Below are 6000 nucleotides of genomic sequence, written 5' to 3'. Positions count from 1 at the left end.
ATACTTTAATTGTTAGAGAAATCATCAAAATGACAAAAGAATAAAGCACAAAGTGAACTAGGTCAAATGGGTTAAAACAGGTAAAAGAACCTTACTTCAAACTTATGAGCAGTTTTTCAGTTAGACTCGGCCTTGTAGAAACTTCATTTTATCATATATCCACATTTTATGCATAGTAGACTGGGATGACTATATCAGGCATACGAAACTATATCCATTCTAGCTACATTAGATATTTATTGGAAAAGACGATAATTCATGTTTCAGTATATATATATATATATATATATATATATATATATATATATATATATATATATATATATATATATATATATATATATATGCTAATTTGAATTTATAATATATTGTGTTGGGAGACTTTACACTCATAACACCACTAAAATGTGCAATATATGTGACAATTCATTCAAAAGTAGCAACTCAAACCAAAATTTGCAGTGTCACATATTAAATGTTGCATAATCCATTCAAGAGACTAACTTGAGTATATCGAGTCCCCATCTGAAAATCGATTATATCCATTCCCCATGTCTGCAAAATTGATTATTTAATAAAGATTTTACTCAAATACCCCAATACTTTACTTATAGACAGAACTAAACACGAAACATATACATTCAAAGATTGATTGTCATTAGCATATTGCCACACCGAAATATACAAAGTCTATAAATAATTTAAATCTAAATCTAAAATTTAGGATTAAAGTAATAAAGTAACAAATCAAAGAGCAAACTAACAAACCTTATAGTGAGTTTTAGTAGTTTAGCTTTTGTAAAGAAACATAAGCACCAATGCCATTTTCTTCGAGAGACGATTGAATATCCTATAAAAAAATTACAGCAGAAGTAAATATAACATAAATCTTGGACATTTCATCAAACGCCTTTCATACATCTAATAATCATATTAGTAATTTAAAGAGACACTTCTCTTGGACATTTCATCAAACGCCTTTCATACACTTCCATTATGCATCAAACGCTTTGAACCATTTCAGTCTCAACATCCAGGATAACTATATTTAACAATAAGTTTCAGGTAGCTTGCTCATTTCGGCCAACTGATTGAAAATGACATTGCTTGAATAGACTTCCTAAGTCTCAAATCCAATTCAAAACCTGTAAGACAACAGTCAACAACTTAAAATGACATAAAAAAATAGGGGTAAGCATAGTACATATACCAAAAGCATACAATTCTGATCATAGAAAGCTCTTACTTACCATGGTAGATTCTGGAGGTCTTTTACCATCCAAAAGCATTGTAGCCAACCTGAAACAATACACAAGTCCATGAACCTACAAAATATGATACATTTTGCTTTTCATGAAAAAGAGAAGCTACTTGTAAGAACAATAATACTATGAAATGTAATCGCAATAGGCATCACATGAAGAAAGAACTGAAACCAAGTTCAACACCCTTATTTTAGTATTAATATTCAAGTTTATAAAATGGACAGAAAAGAACAATACCAAATGAGATCTAAGTGTAACAAAAAAGCAAAAGCTTAAGATCCCTTCTTTTTGTGTCCATAATCTACTGCATCTTCATTAGGTAAAATCACACAAAAATTTAGATGAGAAAAATAAAATCTAGCATGAAAATCAAATCTAGAATACGATTTTGAAACAATTGTACCAACACACCATTGAAATAGTAGAAAAAAGAAATATTATAATACATGTTTAGTTTCAAAGAAAAAGACTTGTAGAAACCTGATGTTATGCGAGGTGTATATGAAATAGCTTTATTTTTACAACTAAATACTATTAAATATGCTACAATTTTACACAAGATATTTATTTATTTATAGAATGGATATACCTAAACCTTGCTACAACACTTATAGGCAGTGTACCTAATCGTACAGTAGTGTAGTTTTTAGTAAGTCCGGTTCGTTCCACATGGAATCTTTTAAACAAAGCTTAACGCTATATTAGTTTTAATTTATAAAAATACAAATATATATATATAAGTAATATTATTATTATAAAGGGGGGTTTTTACCGTTTAATGACCGGTTTGTCGATTTTGAAAACTTTAGTCGCAGTTAAAACCTAATGTAAAATATTAAATAAATAAAAGACTTAATTTAATGCGTAAAGTAAATAACGATAATGAAATTGCGATAAATAAAATTGCGATAAAATAAACTTGCGATAATTAAAAAGTACGATAATTAAAAATGCAATTAAATACAATAACAATAAATAAAAGTGCGATAATTAGAAGTGCAATTAAATATAAAATTAAGGAAATTAAATATGAAATAAAATAATTATGCTTTTTTAAACTTCCGTAATCATGATGTTTGACGTGTTGATTTTAGTTTTATGCACATGGGTTAATTGTCCTTTGTCCTGGATTATTTAATATATCCGTCTGGTTTTTGTCCATAACAGTCCATCAGTCATAAATATAAAGTGCGAGTGTCCTCGTCAAATTATCCTTATACCCGAAGTTAAATATTCCAACTAATTGGGGACTTAAACTGTAACAAGGTTTTAATACTTTGTTTAATAATTACACCAGGATATCGACTGAGTGTAACCCAAAGTTTTAATACTTTGTTATCAATTATGCCAAGTGTCCTTATACATAATTTCACCCATGTTTTAATAATTCTAGTGACTATTAATCCATTCTCGTGTCCGGTTAAATGAACGATTATTCGTACATATAAATACCCCGCCCATCGTGTCCGATCGAGTGTATATGGTTATTTATGGGTACGTCCAATTGTAAATCTTTATATTAAAATTAACAAACTATCATTTAGTTAAACAAATATAAAGCCCATTAATAGTCCATAGTCTAATTTCTACAAGTGTCGTTCTTTTGTCCAAACCCCAATTATGGTACAAAGCCCAATTATCCAATTTTAGTAATTAGCCCAACATCATGATTACTTCGGTATTAAATAAGCATAATAATAACTTAGCTACGAGACATTAAATTAAAAAGTTTGAACATAACTTACAATGATTAAAAATAGCGTAGCGTTACACGGACAGAATTTCGACTTACACCCTTACAATATTCGCTAACATACCCTTATTATTGGAAATTAAAATTAAAATTAAAATTAAAATATAAATTATATATATATTTACGTATATAGAGAGATAGATAGAATTAGGATATATAAAACGTTCAGAATGCGTTGCCTTTTATAGGCATTTTCGAATTTGGCTGCTCCGCGAGTCGCGGCACTCTTGCTCTTCAAACTCCGCAAGTCGCGGAGTTCGTAAAACCAGCTCACACAAGTTTGGATCCTAGTCTGCCGACGGATTTTAATAACATAAATATAATATAAATATATAATTTATATAATTAATTATATATTATATTATATTTATATACATAATTAATTTGTAATTTTTAGTCCATTGCGTCGAGCGTTGAGAGTTGACTCTGGTCCCGGTTCCGGATTTTCGAACGTCCTTGCGTACTATTTTATATCGTGTACTTTGCGTTTTAAATCTTGTACTTTTGTAATTTTGAGACGTTTCTTATCAATAATTGGAACCTCTTTAATTGTATTTTGTACTTTTGAGCTTTTTGGTCGTTTGCGTCTTCAATTCGTCGAATCTGTCTTTTGTCTTCACCTTTTATTATTTAAACGAATATCACCTGTAAATAGAACAATTGCAATTAAAAGCTTGTCTTTCTTGAGGAATAATGCTATGAAATATATGTTCGTTTTTAGCATTATCAAATATTCCCACACTTAAGCGTTGCTTGTCCTCAAGCAATATAGTCTTGAAATAAAAATACTTGAATCACTTCTTTATTCTTCACACTTTGTACATCAGTGATTTCAATACAGCGGTATGAACAATGGTAGTAACGATGTGGTTTACAGTCTCACATGACTTATGAAAATTTAGATCCATTAAGGAAATTGGATCTTTATGAAAACATTTGATCTTTTGAAAATTAAATCTTGCTTTTACCCTAGATAAGTTTTCCGGAATAACCCTTCACTGGTGTTTGCAAATTCTTTTTGTGGGTTTGGTGGGTTTCATATTTGAAATTTTTAGCTCAAAACTTGTGGTTTTGTGTCACCCACTTGCTAACCTTGTATTGGAAAAGCAACACGTCCAGTATACTTGCTCCGTATATTACCTTTCGGTAAACTACCGTCCGGTTGTAAAGGAAAGCGTTGAACAAACAACTGTTAAGGCAATGTCCCCTGACATTCTTTTAATTATGGTCTATAACGTATCGGATGCAATTACTATCCTTGGTAGGAGCAATAGTAAAGCTCACCCTTATAATTTTTCGACCTGGCACAAGGTCCTGTCTTTGACCATATTATGCAACCACCATTCTTACGGTTGACACCCGATTTGGTTCAGGTGACCTAATGAATTCCAGGTGAATTCCTAGGATTTTACGTTCAATGGTAATGAACGCATTGAAAATGGGTTTTCAGAAAACAAATCGGTTTGTAATTTTGATCAAAATATTTTCTCGTTCAAGCTGGAGTTTAAATATCATCGAATTCCATGAGTTTGTAATTCTCAATCTTTAAGGTCAATCTCAAGGATTGAGTAACATCAGGCTTAAAAGCTGATATTTAATCTTTAAGGAGATCCTTTCTGGGGGTCTGATTCATTAGTCTTATCAAGCTAATTTGCACGGAGCCCTCCCCATTTTACGAGACAGATCCTCTCATGGTTAGGATAAGTCTGACCACTTGGCGACCCTGTTTTATGCTGAGGTCCGTGGATTTCCTGCTGATTTTAGAGATGACTTTTATAGGTTTTTCGTCAACCTACAGCTGGTCTGGACGACAACTTCATGACCTAAATCAAGAAGCGCGTTTCTTTTTCGGAAGACTTTACTTCCTTTTAATGATGGAATTGATTCATCGTGTAGATCCATCTTTCTTACAGTAAATCGGGTAAAACTTTTTAGTTTAGTCCAAAGCAAAAGTATTTTCAGTTATTTGTTACAGAAATATGTGACATATGTTTAAAATAACTTGGTAAATTTTCCCACACTTGGCTTTTATTTTCCTTTTTATTGTCCTCTATTCCATTTTAAATGAATTCTAACATTTTGGTTTGTTTCTCAATTTATGTCCTTTCCGAGGTAACAATAATTTCGGTGTTAACACCTAGTTTTATCGTTCATAAATATGTATAAACATGATTTTGAGTTCATTTAATTGAAAATTTTGAAATTTTTTTACTAGAATTGGGTAGTCAGTATATAAGACTAGGGCTGTTCTTTATTATCAGAGAGCACTAGATTCTAATACAACTACTGCTTTACTAGTATTTCTAATGGTAACCAAGTGTATAAAGTAAAAATTTAAAAATCCGAAAGAATTTAACCCCTTCCCACACTTAAGATATTGCAATACCCTCATTTGCAAGAAATCAGTAACAATTTAAATTATTGAGGGTGATTAGCGTAGAAAAATGATCAAATTTTACCAAAGTTTCCAAACGTATTGGCGTTTGTTTGCTGAATGATAAATGGTGCATATCATTTGTTCATTCCGTCTTGTTGTTACATCACATTTATTTTTCATCTTGTCGTCAAAATTAGTTGCTTTTGCTGAACTTAATGTCAGTCTTTGAAAATGCGTTGTTTTACCCTGTTGTGTACATAAGATAAACTGCAAACATATATACATATTTTTGAAGTTTGGTATATTACCCCACATTCAAAAATTATTAAAATCTAATAATAAAAGTTAGAAAATTATAAAAACTATTACAATATCAACATAAGTGTTAAATGTAGTAACATTACAAAAATAAAATAAATAAAACTAAATAAACTAGGGTTGATACTGATACCAGTAGGGGTTCCATGCATAACCGTATGTGTGATAAAATGCTTCAGCTGGGTTATAAGTAGGATACGGTGGTTGGATCTCTATGGACCAGGGAGGAAATACGGGCTTTGGAGTAGGAATATAGTTTCTACCTACATGTTGGCAATGAGCTATAA

The 6000-nt window shown here is 30.9% G+C and overlaps 2 long non-coding RNA genes across 3 annotated transcripts in view; both read right to left on the bottom strand.

Annotated features, from left to right (window-relative positions):
• Positions 1-376: 376 nt before the first annotated feature.
• Positions 377-1599, bottom strand: LOC139899354 (uncharacterized). Of its 2 annotated transcripts, XR_011777434.1 has the most exons (4): positions 1503-1599; positions 1251-1299; positions 769-1145; positions 377-555 (listed from the first exon to the last, which is right to left on the bottom strand). It is a non-coding gene; the product is annotated as an uncharacterized lncRNA (long non-coding RNA). The 2 variants fall into 2 exon arrangements; XR_011777433.1 differs by lacking the exon at positions 1503-1599 and having other exon boundaries at positions 1251-1407.
• A 10-nt stretch (positions 1600-1609) lies between these two features.
• Positions 1610-6000, bottom strand: part of LOC139899355 (uncharacterized) — a 29199-nt gene continuing 24808 nt past the window's right edge. The window contains exon 3 of the long non-coding RNA XR_011777435.1: positions 1610-1745. This is a non-coding gene — a long non-coding RNA (uncharacterized lncRNA). The remainder of the gene's footprint in view (positions 1746-6000) is intronic.

This window comes from Rutidosis leptorrhynchoides, chromosome 3, assembly GCF_046630445.1.
Source record: "Rutidosis leptorrhynchoides isolate AG116_Rl617_1_P2 chromosome 3, CSIRO_AGI_Rlap_v1, whole genome shotgun sequence".
In the NCBI taxonomy this organism is placed as follows: domain Eukaryota; kingdom Viridiplantae; phylum Streptophyta; class Magnoliopsida; order Asterales; family Asteraceae; genus Rutidosis; species Rutidosis leptorrhynchoides.
This window is presented reverse-complemented; position numbering and strand designations above follow the sequence as displayed.